The following is a 17,903-nucleotide window of genomic DNA, read 5'->3' on the forward strand; positions in this document are numbered from 1 at the left end:
ATGAGTGTGTAGTTATGTTGATTGTTGTGGTGTGGGTGTATTGTCCATACTGTGTGTGTGTTGTGTCATGGATGTATGGCAATGTGTGCTTCTGGCATGCCCATATTGTGGTGGAATGGCAATGCATTAGAGTGTGTATGAGTTGTGATGTGTTGTATGTAGTGCCGGTGGACACATATAGCTAAGGTACAGTGTGTATGTGTGACTTACCTCTATTCCATGGTCAGTGCCTTTGTCTGTTGTCCATTAGGTCCAGCACAGGTTTTCCTCCATCAGCAATCCGTCACTAGTACACTGAAAGCAGTACTGTAACATCTAAATAGGCTCAGCTGGAACCCGCCAGCCTGATAGCTAGGGAGAGCATTTTGTTGTGAAGTCTTCGGCTCAGCCACTATACATCTAAATATGGTTGGCGGAACACTGTTGCCTTGATGGTCTTTTTGGGTCCACCACTGTCATGGATTGGTAGTAACACCTCCCAGATCTAAACCAGGCCCCACAATTAAAAAAAAAACTAAAATAATATAAATCCAATTTATAAAACTAGGGAATAATTGTAATGAACAAATAGACATCACAATGACAAAAATACAATAAGGGGAACCAGAGATATGATTTTTTTCAAGGAAGTTTTAGTGCTAAAAAAATACAAACCTCCAAGCCTTGGCAACTGCTTGCACTCGACCGGATAAGAGTGCAATGTTAACACTGACTGTGATGCAGGTTTTACTCGGTTTAAAGTTTTATGTTCTGGCTCAGCGTCTGAAATTGAAGTAAAAAATCCTCAGTGGAGCAAAGGCTGAAGGCTGTGAGCGAGATTGGTTCCATGAGGCCAGGTAGCCATCAGACAAAGTTCCGGTGAAGCTGTTGAACTTGCCGGAAAAGCTCTGAGCAGGAGAAATTCATAATTTGCGCCCAAGGAAGGTCCCATGCTGGCCAGATACTTTTGGTTCCTTTGCCTAGTAAAGATTTCTACCTTCAGCCTTACTTACTTTTTTGGAGCTCAGATTTCTCCAGGTGTGCAAGGCTGTGAGCGGTAGGGACGCCATGAGGCAGGATACCTTCTCTGCACTGTCCTGCTGACATGGTTTTCCTACTGCTGAAAAACTGTGAGCAACCTAAATTTTTGACCCAACAGCAATGCATCTTCATCAGACTTGGCAGGTTAGTCCCGGTCTTCTGTTAGTTCTCTCGGCAAACATCTTTGAAAAAGTTTCTAAGTTCCAGCTTTTAGGGTTAGGCACACACATAGGCCAGGTTTATGAGGACACTTGAGGCAGGACCTTTGACTCTCCTTCCGTACTCCTCTTCTGACACAGACTCAACATCTCCAACACGGAAAGTCTTTTTTGGGTGTTGTAGGAATGTATCTTTCAATCTAGCCACAGCATCTACAACTCTGATTCTAGTAACACTTGTCTACTCGACTGCAACAAGGCTCCCTATTACAAACTGCTGAAACTGTACAAAAATCATCTTATGGAAAACAATCTCTGAAACCAACTTAAGCATGGAAGGATGCAAAATGAAACAATTAAACAGCCAACTTTGTATACCAGATGTGTGACTTTTGAGCAACATTGTAAGGCTATAGCCTTTGATCTACTCTATGTTCACCTCCCAATTTGCTTGCTGTAGTCTAAAATGGCAGCAGGTTTTCTCACTCCTGCTACCTGACCCCAAACACTCGTAACTGAAGTGCTTTCATCATTAATAGCTGTAAGTATGTGGTCATCACATCTGTCTGAAAATTTCAAAGCAAAACGTTCATTACTATGCAAAGCACTGCTCTGTCCCCTTTCAAATTTTTTTACACACAATTTCTTTAGGGTAACCTTGATGGTTAGAGCAGATTGTGCCACATGCCACAGTGCCCACTTTGAACAATTTCCTAAATAATTGCACACCTTTGGAGAAAGTGTCTGCGTATAGATGATGACACTAATTAAAACAGTCTCAGGCAAGTTCCCATTCATTTTTTTCCACTGGTTTGAAAAGTGGAACGGCAGCCGGGAGTGGTGGGGTCAATTGAAGAATCCCTAAGAGTGTACAGTCTGAAATTATACACATATCCAGTGGCACTTTCACGCAGCATATAGAGCTTAATATCATAATATGGTATCTTGCTGGGAATGTATTGTCTGATAACCAAAAGGCCCTTTAGATTAGTAGGAGATATATTCTTTCCTGGAACCCAGATCTTTGGAAAATGGTCTTCGAAATGGTCAAGGACAGGTTGAATCTTGAAGAGAAGGTCACAATCAGGATGATCATGTGGCAATGCAATGGCGTTATCCATAAAATGCAGCACTCACTGCAGAAGCAAACACTAATCTTGACTCATGGTTGCTGGAAATATAGTAGTTGCAATCAAGGGACCAGTCGACCCATATAAAACAGTGATGACTTTGTTATCAATCCTTCAGCAACGTTTTTTTTATTGTTGTTTTTATTGGTGTTTTACAGTCTGTCAAACACAGCATTACAATAATAGGACACTTTCTTACAATTAGTGACATAAATATACATGACAGCATATTCCATTAAAACATTAGTTTGGACATCCCACCTCTTCCCTGTATTTGTGTCAAGCTTTTCCCCACTGTTATGTTCAGTGATCACATCAACAAAGTTAAACTTCTGAACTTTTTAATCTTATGGGGATTTCTGGGAGTCCACCGGGTGGCTTTCGAGTGGGTTTAAGTGTGGCACTCTTGTCCCTCAATAACGTTTATGCATCCAAATTAGCCAGCTCAACAATATAATCCAAAAACACATCATCAATAAACAGTTGGAACAAATAACAAAAGTTCTCTGTATTGACTAGGCACCCTGCAACACCACCAAAAGCTGGCAAAACAGGCTGCACCATGTTAAGCAACCCGTGGTTCAGCACTTCCATTGAGAAGACTTCCAGCCCCTGGCTGCAATCCAGTTTGCTCTTGCTGCACTACTAGCATCCCCGTCTCCTCTCCTAAAGAAGATACTTCATCAGCACTAATAGCACATTCATCATTAGGTGCTTCATCCCCGATAAAAAAAATAACTGCCAGAATCTTCAACTTGGTCCTCTGCCTCAGAGTCCTTAGAGTGAGTCTCAGTTCCATGTTCAGAGGCAGATTCAGAAAGCAAACCTACAAACTGATCGGTGGTCAGCTTGTGTGCAGCAATAATGCTTACTAATGAAACTAACACAACAAACAAGAAAACATTACACACCACTGTGTCAAATTAGAAACTAAACAAACTTTCGCTGTATCAAGCAGTGAATATATTTATTGACCTACAATGATCTGGAAAAACGATCTCTACAAACCACACAATGAACTATAAAAAAGATACCTCTCACTTGCCACAGACAGCTAGTCTGAGGATCAACTGCACCTTCTTTGGACAGACACAGCAAGCACCAAAGATATCCCCCTAGAAATGAAAACGAAAAACACATTACACCCAAGACAATACAAAACACATCTTGCAAAAATCCAAACATTCATTTGAAACACAATAACATGTAAGCTAAATAGGTTACAATTATTACAACTGTTAAAAATCATTCAAGCAGTTCAATGATACTCAAACATTACAAAAATGTTTCCTTACTAAACACATGCAACTACACAAACTGCAGACCTACCAGTGTCGAAACCTCAAGCAGGAGTTGTCACCAAGGAAATCAAAAACTTTGTGCTACTGTTTAAAGGAGAAATAAAACATTAGGTTCACAAATGCAAATGATCGCAAGAAATATAACATTTAACATTATAAAACACAATGAAGTCTGCTCCTGGGGGCAGATCGGAATCACAAATGTTCCATCTGTCCCGAGGGAGGCACAAAGTAAATGCAAACAAATGGTCCACTTGAAGGTATTGTCCCTTACTCCAGTTGCCAGTCAAACAGCAGTTAACACATACCACCAGCCAAACACCAGCCACACACACCGCCAGCCAGTCTACATACACCATCAGTCAAATGCCAGTTCACACACACTGCCAGACAAATGCCAATTCACACACACCATCACACTAGCACCAACCACATGCACTGCAAGCCATACACCATTCAACACACACCGTGCTAGCCAAATGTCAGTTTACACACACACCTCCAGGCAAACGGCGGTTCACACACATTGCCAGCTAAGGGGCTGCTCCGCCAACATATATAAATAAACATTTTCTGGTGTCAAGTGGTTTTCTATCCTCTTCCCCTTTAGGGGAGATAGGCCAATAAAATGGTTGGTCTGCCTCCGGGGGTGAGGTTGGAAGACAAAGGACATGGCAATTTCAAAATGGGAAGCACCCCTTGCCTCAGGGGCCACTCCCCAACATACATAAATAATCTCCCTGGTGTCCAGTGATTTTCCAACCTCCTAGGAGGCAGATCGGCTTAAAAAACAGCCAATCTGATCAGAGGGGGCAGAAAACAGCCAAAACAGGTGCACGTATATATTTGGGGCGATCTTTGCCCAAGCCTCTCCCTGACATGCATCAAAACAAATCCCTTGTGTCTAGTGGTCCCCCCCTTAGGGCAGAGCAAACTAAAATATGCCCAATCTGTCCCTGGGGCAGTTGCAAGCGGCCAAAATATGTGCTAATATATTTGGAAAGTGGCCACTTCCTGGCCTGCATCAAAAACAAATCCCTGGTATCCAGTGGTCTTATGCCCCCCTTTGAGGCAGAATGACCTAAAAATGACCAAACTGCCCCTGAGGAGGCAGAAAACAGCCAAACATGTAGCAATATATTTAGGGAGTGACCCTTGCTCAAGGAGCCGCTCCCCAGCATGCATTAAAATAAATTTTGGATGTGTAGTGGTCTTCAGCCCCCACTTGGGACAAAACAGCCTGAAAAATGGCCGCTCTGCCTCCAAGGGCGGGAGGACAATCAAAACATGTGGCAATATATTTGGGGAGTGACCCTGGGTCAAGGGGCCACTCCCCAACATGCATTAAAATACATCCCTGGTGTCTAGTGATTTTTGGCCCCCATTGGGAGCATATCAGCCTAAACAATGGCTGATCTATCCCCAGAGGACATGGAAAACAGTCAAGACATTTACCAATATATTTAAGGAGCGACCCTTGCCCAAAGGGCCACTCCCCTACAACCATCAATATAAATTCTGGGTGTCTAGTGTTGGTTCCGCCCACCTCCCTGAGGACAGATCAGCCTAATAAATGGCCCATCTGCCTTTGTGGAGGCAGAAAACAGTAAAAACATGTGTCTCCCAAAAAAGGAAGTCACCTTTGCCCAAGAGGCTGCTCTCTGCACCAAAAAGATGTCCCTGGTGTCTAGTGGGTGCATTCCTGCCGCACGTTGACAGTCCCAGCCGTGATCCTGCAGCAAAAATGCACTGAAGAGGTACATTTGGGGAAAGGAAAAGCTCTTCCCTTTCCCCCAGTGTCTCTCTTCCCACCCAATTCCCCACCCAGAAGAGGAATTTCTTTTTAATAAGGTCTCTTCCCCGACCATGCTGGAAGCAAACAGCTTCCAGCATAGAAGCTGCATCTCTTGATGACGTCTGTGTGAGTGCTGATGTCATCACACCACGAGGGGATGGGAAGAGAGTGGCAGCATAATCACTTCTGCTGCCATCCCTATGTAATCATGTGGAGGGGTGCTGCAAGGGGAGCACCAGAGATTACCCCATAGGTGGGGGGTAGGATATGCTGGAAACATCCTCAGCACTCAAGCGCCAGTGCGGAGGATGTGTTCAGCACATCCTTAGCACTGAAGGCAATAAATTACTGTAAGTTTCAGTCCTTAAATAATTTACTCCAAAACTGATGTTATGCATTATAAAGTGCTATAATGTCACCCAGTGATTTTCCATGGGATAGCCAGCCTTGCCACAGTAAAAAACGACGTTGGAGGTTTTTCATTAGCAGGGGAAGTCAAACATATGTACATGTTATTGTAGGAAAGTAGCCTCTTTCTAGCTTGGTTACCCCAACTTTTGGCCTGTTTGTCAATGTGTTTGACTGTGTCTACTGGGATCCTGTTAATCAGAACCCCAGTAGTTATGCTCTCTCCCTTAAATGATGGTTGTTGCATACTGGTCACACAGTATTTCACCCACAATTGGCATACTGGTGCCCCCTTATAACTCCTAGTATATGGTACTTAGGTACCCAGGGCTTTGGGGCTCCAGGGGAACCTACCGGCTGCAGCATATCTTTTGCCACCCATAGGGAGCCCATGCAAAGGCTTCTGCAGGACTGCCATTGCAGCCTGCAAGAAAAGGTGCATGTACCCTTTCACTGCCATTTACACTGTACCAGGTCACTTATAGGTCACCCCTATGGCAGGCCCTCCAGCCCTGAGGGCAGGGTGCAGAGTACCTGTGTGAGAGGGCACCCCTGCACTAGCAGAGGTGTCCCCATGTCCCCCAGGTCATTTTCCCAGACTTTGTGAGTGCGGGGACGCCATTTTACGCGTCTACTGGACACAGGTCAGACAGCTTAGAAAAAGTTGCTTGTTGATCCCTTCTATCAGCAGCGCTCGTGGCATCATGAGTTGATTTGTGTGGTGGTAGTTCTTCATCCTCATCAAAGCTGCCTAAATCAGGCTGGGTAGGAAGTGTCTTACTGGGAACAATGTTGTGCAACACCGCACAAGCTGCTACTATTTTGTAGGCCAATTCAGGTGAATATTGCTCAGTGCCTCCACTTTTGTATAGACAGCAAAACCTAGCTTTAAGAAGTCCAAAAGTATGCTCTTTAACTGCCCTAGTTCACCTGTGCGCTACATTATATCTTCTTTGGCAACGTGGTGTGGTCATCTAAGAGCACTTAAGTTATAAACAAATGGAAAATGTATTACCCGCCCCTTTGAACTTTTTCTCCCATTGAAGATGGGCACAAACCTGACATATGAATATCAAATCAACCCTTACAAGTATCTGCTAAATTTTGTGCAGATATGTCATGCATCCCACTGGTGTTCTGCTGGAGCCAGGAAGCCCCTGGACTCCCCCAGGGTCCATGGGTGCTTCTCTCCTGAAATACCCACAAGAGTAAAACAATATATATATATACATATATAGGCCCTGCTGCCAATCCATGCTGTGAAGCAGGGGATCAGCTTCCTGTTGGTGTTGGACGCAGGGTCTGGCTGCAGCTCAGGCCCAATGGCCAACCCCATGCCCAGCCAAAGGACATGTGTGGCATGGGATTGGTTTACATATGGTAGTAAAATGTTACTTTATGGTAAAAAAAGACCCTGGAAATTCACTGAAAAAACAAAGGTTAAAGTAATGTTATAGTTAGAAAATTTAATTATATTTTACTTTACATTTTTAGAAATCCTTAAAAGTTCACTAAAAACACCAAAACTTAAAGGGACGTTATAGTTAAGTGAAAATGTCAATTAAAACATAACATTTTAAAACGTAACTTTTTTTCAGTGAACTTCTATTTTTTTATTGAAAAGTAAGATGTTCATCGTTGTGCATGCCATAAGTTCGAGCAAGGGCGCAGCGCCTGGTAGAAGTTCATGTTCTGAAAAAAACATCCTGCTGCACATGGAATGTGGCCCTGTGCAGCCATGGGAGGGGCTGCCCACGTGATAACTGGCAGCCCCCTACTGCACAAAGTTGAAGGATGTGTGCCGGGGGTGTTGTCACTGCAACCAGGCCCTGTGGCCAACACCTATGCTGCACTTAGCTGGGGTAGGTTTTTGGCCACCCACAAATGGATAGATGCAAGGCGCCCTACGAGCAACCTCTCCTTACGCTTGGCTAAAGGGAGCCTAGCCCCTGCACAATGGGGACATTGGCTGTAGGTGGTCCATGGGGGTTGGGTGCATGCGCAACAAAAACTCACTCAAAAAAACGAAGGTTAAAGTGATGTCAATACTTAGCTGTTCAAATGAGATAACAGCTAATTTTTTAATGTTTAAAAAACAAAAAAGCACTGGAATTCCCCAATTATAGTCTACTTAGCAAAATATAACTTAAGCCCCAACATGCACTGCTTCTATATATATATATTATATAGTATATGCACATGTTACATCACTCGTGACATCTTAAATTACATTAATGATGACATTACTGATGACATCTCAAATGGCATTAATGATGATGCAACTAATGACATCACTGATAACACCACAGTCATATAGAGCATAGATACTATGATAAAATATCCAAATGTATATTTACCTTAGTGAATCAGCACCTGTTTTGCAAATGAGACAGGTAGAGTAAAAATGTTGAAGAAACCTGCAAGTAATAGGAGTTTGATGCTAGTGAATAGGCAATATGCTAAACCCTTTGCATTGGGAGATGTATATGTCCTAAATGAATTCCTTCATTCCATAAATTGTTAAATACAAGTTGTAATACAATCTTATTACTCATATTAGAAGCTGAAAGATTACTGAGTCCTGTGCTGTGAGTTATGACTGCAGGATGCCGCCTCTTTGTTGAGGGAGAAGTTCTGACCTATTTAGAAACTTAACCCAAGGCACCAATGAGAGTTGCATCACGTCTAAGAAGTAAATGGAGCAAAACAACATTTCGTCTGTGGAGGTATTTACTGCTTCTAAGGGATCACTACTATAATAGGAAATAGGAGCAACAATGGCTCTGGGGCCCCTAGTGACAGTTTTGATGCTGCATCTATTTCACAAAATAGGTTGCCTGCATCCCCTCTGAGGACCACAGATCTCAGAAAAGCACACAGCCCCAACCTGATTTCTGCAAAAAGGTGACTATTGGCGAGGTGGAAATCAAATCACAGCTTGAATGTAGTGCATCCATTCTGTTGGTTAAATGTGACCTAGGTGGCCAGAGATCCCCTCTGTACACTTAACACACCTTATGGACTGTGGGTTATTGAAGAAGTAAAACTAAGACAACCTTTACTACACACTATATAGCATTCCAAATGTGAAAGACATTAACTGCAAATGCTTCCAGCACTATGTTCAGATAGATATTAACTCATCCCATGATCTGTGAAGTTACATATCTCAGGTGGCACAGCGCAGCTCCTGGCATTATCAGCACAGGTTTCCTGAGTGTGGCACACATATAAATGGGATATGATAACGGGCACACAAATTGTAATAATGGATGAGAAATACCCTAGAATATAAGTAAGTAAAGGTTTATTGTTTAGTTATTTAAAACCATAACAATGTGGAAAATATTTTAAAATACATTCTTATCGTTAATAAGTCATCATTAGCAGTCTAATTGGTTTACACACACTCCTATTGCTTGTTTGTATGCTTCTTCCTGATGCATATAAAACTCATTGTGATGACGTAATGATTTGTTTGCTTCTTAAAAACATAACCCACTATATTTGTGATTAGAACATCTCTTGACACCATTGGACTCCAATATCAAGCGTTAGGCTGAGAAATGTCATCTTGTGTTTTCACCCAATCTTCCCAGTGTCCCACCCCTTCCATAATAACTAGTTATTGTCATTTGTTTATTTGTGTTGTTACCAGGAACCATTGCATAAAACAGTTTACGCAGCCTTTTATATTTACCTTCTAGTTGGTTACTTTAACCACCAATACCGGCCCAAGTTTATGCCGATGGCGGCGGTCTAATACCTGGTGGACCGTGTTAGGAGTTTGAGGGAGGGTGATGCTACTTTATGAATGCTGCTTTTGTATTACCCTAGAACATAGCAATCAGTCAATTATGAAAAACAAAAAAATAAACCATGCATCAGATCGAAGCAAAAATGTTAAAATATAATTTGTAAGAGTTAATTTTCGAGCATTGCCTCTTTTTCCTTCTACTACCAGGGGGCGAAATTCCATAATTCTGTCCTGCCAGCTTCAACACTTTAAAGCAGTGCACATTTCAACAATTCTCATGCTTAAGTCTTCTCCACCTTAAAATGTGCTAGTATATGCCCTCCAAATTTCATAGGGAGTAATATGCCAGTCTGGTGTGATGCCATTACATTTACAGTAAAAGTATCATAATCTGTCCAATCAAGCAGTTTGTCTCTCCTGTTTCTAGAAATACCTATTTCTACAGAGTGAAAAGTCTGCTGAGCAGCTAAGCCTAAAAGAGTTTAAAAAAATCAACAATCTAAAATTATTAGATTTAGTTAATTGATCGAAAGAACTGCTTCCTAAACTATTGTGATATTTAAATACAAGTTCCGATTGTCTTGTATATTTTGTTGGGTTAAAAAATGATGTGATATCAATGAAGCACTGTCCAATGATTGTAATTAGTCACTCATTTATAGATGGGAAAAATGATTGTCTGTCATTTGATCACATATTTATAAATTGGAATTACAAAAGTGGTGGGGATTAAAATGTTTTAAATTATTGAGAATGAAGAGTGAATTGAAGTATTTTATTCATTAAGTGTGACTGTCATGTGCCAATATGTGTTGTTTTATTTATTTTGTGTAGATTTCTACACTTGCTGGTGCACCAATGCATTGAATATGAGTATTTTAACTGTACATGGGCCCGATGAAGCTGACTTATAATTTAACGAGAAAAGTCGACATTTCACCTGGCTGAGGTGGAAAAACATTATTTGTAATTCACTTGCTTCTTGTCATACATTGACTTAACAATTAATTCAGATTGAGAGGGTAATAGGACTCGACCTGATGATCCGCTTTTCAGTGTGCAGCTAAAAGAAAACAAGACATCCTTTGATAGTAAAGAAATAGGATTTTTAGGTTGATCAAATTTTAAAGATAGCCTTTAAATATTCTATATCGCCTCTTTAGTATTCACTTCTTTATGGATGAATGGAACATCTCTGCAGGTGATCTGCCAATATTTTAATTCAGCAGATACAGCTCTGGTTCAGCACTCGTTAAAGCCAAACACTTGTTTTCAGCCTTGCCTGATTCCACAGCACACCTCACACTGCTCCGTCCTGATAACCTGTCCCCCAGATCGACGTGTGAAGTTTCATCAGAAGTCTGATGTTACTTTCTGTCGGAGGCTGGCCTGGTTTTTAGTGGCTACCTATGGTACTTACACCTTAAATCAGGTCCAGTTATCCCTTATTAGTGAAATGTAGGCCGTGTCTAGAAGCCAGGCTCTCTAGGGGTAGCTGTGGCTGAGCAACCAAGGCTCATCTAGGAGACATGCAAAGCTCATGCAATACCACTGTAGTCACACAGTACTCACATACATGAAAGAAAACACTCAGTGTTACAAAAATAAAGATACTTTAATTTTGTGACACAAATACCAAAAATACCATAAAGACTATACTCCCTTAGGGGGTAAGTAATACACAAATTATATACAGTAGTATGCAGAAATAGGCATAAAAACAGTTAGAAAACAATGCAATTAGTGAAAATCCTAATAGTTAGAAATGGGCCTAGGGGGAACACAAACTATACTAAGAAAGTGGGATGCGAATGTCGTATTCCCACCTAGGCAAGTGTAGTGTGTAGAGGGGAGCTGGGAGTACTAGAAAACCCCAAAGGTAAGTACCCACCCCAGTGCCCAGGAAAACAGGAGTAAATCACAGTAACTTTTCCAGAAACCACACAGAAACAAAAAGAAGGATTATACAAGAACCAGAAGAGACTGTAAGCCACCAACAGTAGATTCCTGGACCAGAGGACCTATGGAAGAAGGGTACCAAGTCCAACAAGCACAGAAGAGACCTGCGAGAACAGGTGCCCCTGTTAATCTGGATGAAGGTGCAAAAGAAGAACCACTGGTGAAGAAGAACAGTCAGTATTGTACCCAAGAAGACGGAGTCAGGTTCCTGGTTGGTGCAAGTGATGTCCCACGCCAGATGGAGGATTGCAGTCTGGTTTGCATCGCTGGAGTCCACCAACAAGCTTTGGCACACGCAAAGCTCATGGTTAGTGGAAAATGGCACTGCCCGGGACCAAGAAGGACCAGGTGGACTCTACCCACGAGGGTGAGACAGAGGGGGCTCTCGGCAACTCAGAGAGCCCACAGAAGGCCAGGCAGCACGCACAGGAGTCCCACCCATGCTGCCAGAGAACCACTCAGGAAGCTGTGCATTGCAGGATAGAGTGCTGAGGTCCAGAGCTGCAGGATACATAAGGAACTTTGTGGAAGGATGCCAACAGGCCTTGGTAGCTGCAAAACATGTGGTACACTGGGATACTGGTTTGTGTGGGGAGGCAGGCTCTTACCTCCACCAAAGTTGGACAGTAGGACATCAGGACCATCAGGACCACTTCAGTCCACCATTCATGATGCAAGATCCACGGAGCTCAGCAAGAGAAAGGATCCATGCAGCTGGTCATCTTTGCAGTCGGTGCCTGCTGAAGCAGGGGAGTGACTCCTTCACCCCAAGGGATATTCCTTCGCTCTTCTGGTGCAGGCTGAAGATGGACTGTCCTCAGAGGATGCACAACCGGGAAACAGTTGCAGTTGCTGGCAGGAGCTGAAGATACAATGTTGCAGAAGGCGTATCGCTTCTTTGTTTCAGTTTGTAGAGTTCCTGGAGGGTCCAGATGCAGTTTCTTCAGTGAGAAGTCGAAGTGGAGAGTGCAGAGGATTCCTGCTGGAGTCTTGCAATCCGAATCTGAACAGCCACCCAAACGAGAGACCCTAAATAGCCCTGAAAGGAGGATTGGTCACCTAAACAGGTAAGCACCTATAAGGGGAGGGCTCTGACGCCACCTGTTTGGACTGGCCACTCAGATGCTCCCAGAGTTGCCTGCCAACTTGGAATCCAAGATGGCAAAACCCAGGGATCCTTTGGAGGAGCTCTGAGCACCACCCCTAGGGGGGTGATGTACAGCAGAGTTGTCCCTTTCCTTTGGCCCGTTTTGTGCCAGCGCAGGGACTGGGGGTCCCTGAACCGGTGTAGAGTGGTTTATGCAAGGAGGGCACCAAATGTGCCCTTCAAACCATTGCCAGTGGCTTGGGGAGGCTACCCCTCCCCAGCCTGCAACACCTATTTCCAATGGGAGAGGGTGCAACAAGGGAAATCCTTTATTCTGCATTCCTGGGCATGAGCTTCTCAAGCAACAGGAGGGCAGAAATCTATCTGGGAGGTGGTAGCAGCTTGAGCTGCCTGGAAACCCTCAAAAGGTTGAAATGGCAATACTGGGGGTCCTCTAAGGAGCCCCCAGAGTGCATGGAATCATACAACCAATGCTTGCAAAAGCCCTGGGGTATGATTCCAACCTGTTTGATACCAAACATGCCTATGTTCGGAGTTACAGTTATGTAGCTGGACATAGGAAGTGACCTACATCCGAACACGTGTAAAATAGCGTCCCCGCACTCACGAAGTTGGGAAATGGTCCCGAAGGTTGTGGGGGCACCTCTGCTAGTGCAGGGGTGCCCTCACACACAGGTACTTTGCACCCTGCCCTCAAGGCTGGAGGGCCTGCCATAGGGGTGACTTATAAGTGAGCTGGTGCAGTGTAAATGGCAGTGAAAGGGTGCTTGCACCTTTTCACGCAGGCTGCAGTGGCAGTTCTGCAGAAGCCTTTGCATGGGCTCCCTATGGGTGGCAAAATATATGCTGCAGCTCATAGGGATCCCCTGGAACCCCAATGCCCTGGGTACCTAGGTACCATATACTAGGGACTTATAAAGGGGCACCATTATGCCAATTGTGAGTGAAATGCTGTGTTAAGGGTATGCAACACCACAATTTAGTAGCGAGAGAGCATAATCACTGGGGTCTTGATTAGCATGATCCCAGTGAACGTAGTCAAGCACGCTGACATCACGCAGAAAATGTGGGTGACCATGCCAAGAAAGAGGGTACTTTCCTACACTTTCACACAGTGCCACTCCATTTAACCCTTTCTAGGCATTTAAATCACTCATCTATTAAAGACATGACTAAAAATGTAAAAAACACTATTATAAGCACAATTACATAACATGGGGATTTGTAAAGCACAGGTTCACCCTCAGGCATCTTGGCACTGAATAACAGATGTTTATTGTTACCCATCTCAATGGTACCCATTGAGTTGGGTTACAATAATCAGTTTAATCTGCATTATGATGAAATCCATCACCTTTGGCACTTAAGTTGCAGGGGCTATGTTACTTGCACAGATAACAGGGAACTTTTGTGAGCCAGCCAATCACTTTCCCCTAATAAATTGAATGAAAGGCTAGATAACTGGCTTCTTTTGTTATCCTCAGTTTAAATATAATTGACTCTAGTCTTAAGCTCTGATGATGGAAATTGTTCTTGAGTGAGAAGATCTTTCATATGGACACCCGTTCTCCAACCGGGTAATCAGTAATTGTTGTTCATTCCATGGCCCTCATTATGACATTGACATCGCCTAGCGCCATGGCAATGGCCGCCGAAATACCGTCGCTGTGGCTACCGACCGTCCATGGCATTATGACCGTAGACTGAATTCTGCCAGAAGGCTGGCGGAATTCCGCCTACGGTCATGGAGGCGGATGGCGGTAAGGTGGCGCTGCTGCCAGCAGCAGCGCCATGCCAGCGAAACACCGCCTACTGTATCAAGTTCCATGATACGGCCTGGCGGTGTTTTGCTGCCGGACGCTGCTGCAGGCAGCAGCGCTAAGTCCCGTCTCCTGCCGGGGACCCCCTGCAAGCAGGTAAGTCGGGTTCTCCGACAGGAGAGGGGGGTAGAGGGTGTTATGTGTGTGTGTGGGTGTGTGTCTGACTGTGTGTGAATGTGTGCGTGCGTGTGTAACGCGTGTGTGCATGAGTGGGTGTGAGTGTACATGCATGTTGTGTCATGAGATTGCGTATGTGCCTGGAGGTATGCTTGTGAGTGTTGCTGTGAGTGTGTATGAATGCGTAGGTGAATGTGTGTATGCGTGTGTGTGTGTATGTATGTGTGTAAATGTGCAGGGGGTTGGGAGAGGGAGGGGGAAGGTTGGGGAGGACTCTGGGGAGGGGGCAGGGGAGACCCCTATCAGTGCCAGGGAAGGAATTCCCTGGCACTGATAGTGCCTAATGCCATGGTTTCAGTGGTGGTACTGAAACCACTGAAACCATGGTGGTGGGCGGGGTCATAATGCCATGGGCGGCCTAGTGACGGCCGCCGGGCTGCAGACTGTAGTCTCCAGCCCGGCTGCCGTTACCGCTGTGGCGGTCAGTGAGTTAAATTGGTGGTTTGGCTTTGGCCAAACCGCCAATGTCATTATAGTGGAGGTAGGTACCGCCAGCCTGTTGGTGGTAATACCTCCACTATAACACCGACTGCCAGGGCTGTAATTACCCCCTCTAACTGGCTGCATGGAAAGGATCCTTCTTTGAAGGTGTTCTTCTGTGTCCACCTCTTCTGAGAGAAGGGTGCCACACACTGGATCAAAGACAATTTTTCTTTGCCTCCGATTTGCGAGTCTGCAAAACAGGTTGTCAGAGACTTTATTGCTTGGGCAGCCAGAACAGCTGCTATGGTACAAAAGCAGTAACCCAGGCGATTCAGGCAACCAATTGTTAGTAGAGGTAGCATATGTCAAGTTGGTAGGGTTATCTGCAAATTTCATGACGCTTTATTAAACGTTTGCAAAACATTTCCCTAGCAGACAAAATTGTGAGAAGCTTACAAATCTATGCAACATCTGTGAAGTGCACAGTATGTAAACATTACAGACTTTTAAAGGTAAAGTTCAAATTTCACCCACCCTTAGGGCAGAAAACCTGGTTAGACATTTGATGTGATGATTCTCCATGGCTGGATCCAGTAATCTGGTGGACTAGGTAGGTGTTTTCTTCATCTATGTTTAATTGCAAAAGCATCATCCATTGTGGGAAAAACATACAGTTGTTTTACCTGACTTGTTTGCAGTGTTGCCTGAGCAGCCAACCTTATTTTGACAATTCAATGTAACCTACTGTCCATTTACAAGTGCACGTGGCTGCTTTTCTATAAGGCTTGAAAAGGCTTTGCCATCAAAAATTTGATGAGGACGCAGGACTTTGTCCAGCTACCACAAAGTTTATTACCTTTTTGTTTGTGTGCATTATCAGGACTGAAAATGGCCATGTCCTATCAGGATTATGAGATTCAATGTATTTCACCCTTATACTTTGGCTGCCAAAAGCTGACAGCAGCCCACGTGTAGGAATGTTGGGATCAGCAGTACTCAAGATTCCCCCAGTTATACCCCAGTTTCAGAGTCAAACCTGTTAGAGGTGGTAAAATTAGATTTACAAAATTACCAAATACCCACAATACTAGTAACTCTGGAGAGTTGAGGGATACTGGACCCTTTATGACAAATGTGTGTGTAAAATAAATCAAAAAACATTTAAGGACAAAAATGCAAACACAATGTACGACTGGGGAGAGAACTATGACTAAAAGGAGGGGAAGCCAGAAATAGAGCAGAATCTTAATTGTCATTTGTTGTCAATTAATAATGATCAGACATTTGTGAGGAGAGATAGTAATACTAATAATAACCTCCGATTATATAGGGCCTAATGCTAACACTTTTGAATATCAATTTATCAAACTCAGGAGAGTGACACGCTTTATAGGCCTATTGTGGTTTAAACAGAGTCTACAGATTACATCCGAAAGTAGCACCTAGAACTTGACTCATTGTGCCCTCTTGCCAGCCATATTGGAGGAGTAGGTGAGTTCTGAGTATCTGAAGGAGAGGAGAGATGGTGGATGCCAGGATGGAAAAAACTCTCTAGTCGTGGGACAGCAAGATGGATAGAGGATATGACTGAAACTATATATTTGTGCCTGTTCATGTCAGCACCATTAGCAGTGCCACTGCTACAAGGATGGCACACATCCAGAAATAGGACCCCTCTTCCACCATAAATTAAACAAGAATTCTTTGAATACATAAAACCACAGACTAATCTTGGCCTGAAGTAGGAGATTCATACGGAGTTGCAATTTATTCAGAGGAAAATACGAATGGACTCACCTTTTACTGTAAAACATTGTGGCTTAGTCTTCTTGTGGCCACAAGCCATGCTATAGATTTTTGGCAAATTTGTCTCTAGGTCCTAGTTTCTCCATTAAGAGAGTAAAAGCATCTCCTAATTGTTTCAGACCATTCAGGGTATGTAACAATAGCACCAAATCACCTGTGTATAACAATGCATGCATGGTCTTCGTTTTCACTACAGATATGTCCTGCCCATTCTCAATCGAAAAAAAAGTATCAAGATCGTTAACACAGAACAAAAAATAGAACGGGGGCTAAAACAGAGCCCCGAGATCACCACGAGCTAGAGTAAAAGCATTAGTGCATTCCCCAAGCTCTTCAAACCTGACTGTTGCAGTTAATTTGTTATTATTAATTAATTATTAATATGTGTGTTGTTCTCAGCATTTTCCTTAACCAAATACACCTTACCGCATTGAACCCCAATTAAAAATAATAATTTACCTAGGTACCACCTGAAATACCATAAAAACAAATCATCTATAAAAGCAAGGAATAACATGTAAAACTCAGCCATGGCCTATACCCACTTTCAGCTAACATAGAAGGTAATATTCTGCAAGGCATGCAACAGCTAAAATAATGGCAGCTACAATGGTACAAGTTAAAATGAGTCGGGATTCCTCTTATTCTTCAGCACACAAAGTAAACAAATAATGCCTCAAAGTTCGTTTTACCCGAACCAAATGGTGCTTGCTTCTATCTCATTTTCTTTGCATGCGGGTATCCAGATGGTGCGCGCAGAGTTCAGAAAGGTGACATTTTAATAGCCTGTTTGTTGCCTTAATGTGTGATATTCTTTGGTGTGTCGGTGTCTGTACCCAATGCCACGACTAGGGGTGCTGATCATCTTGTCCTAACAAGACATTAGAGACATAAAGATGTCCCCTCTAGGCAATGCTTGAAATGGAAAAAATAAAGTGCAGGTACTCTGTGCCAGAGTACCTGCTTGTTTCCGAGAAGTGCCGGTACTCTCCAATTAAAAGTATTACGTTTTTCTTGAGAAGTGCCGGTACTCCCCCTCTC

Source organism: Pleurodeles waltl, chromosome 8 (assembly GCF_031143425.1).
Source record: "Pleurodeles waltl isolate 20211129_DDA chromosome 8, aPleWal1.hap1.20221129, whole genome shotgun sequence".
NCBI lineage: Eukaryota > Metazoa > Chordata > Amphibia > Caudata > Salamandridae > Pleurodeles > Pleurodeles waltl.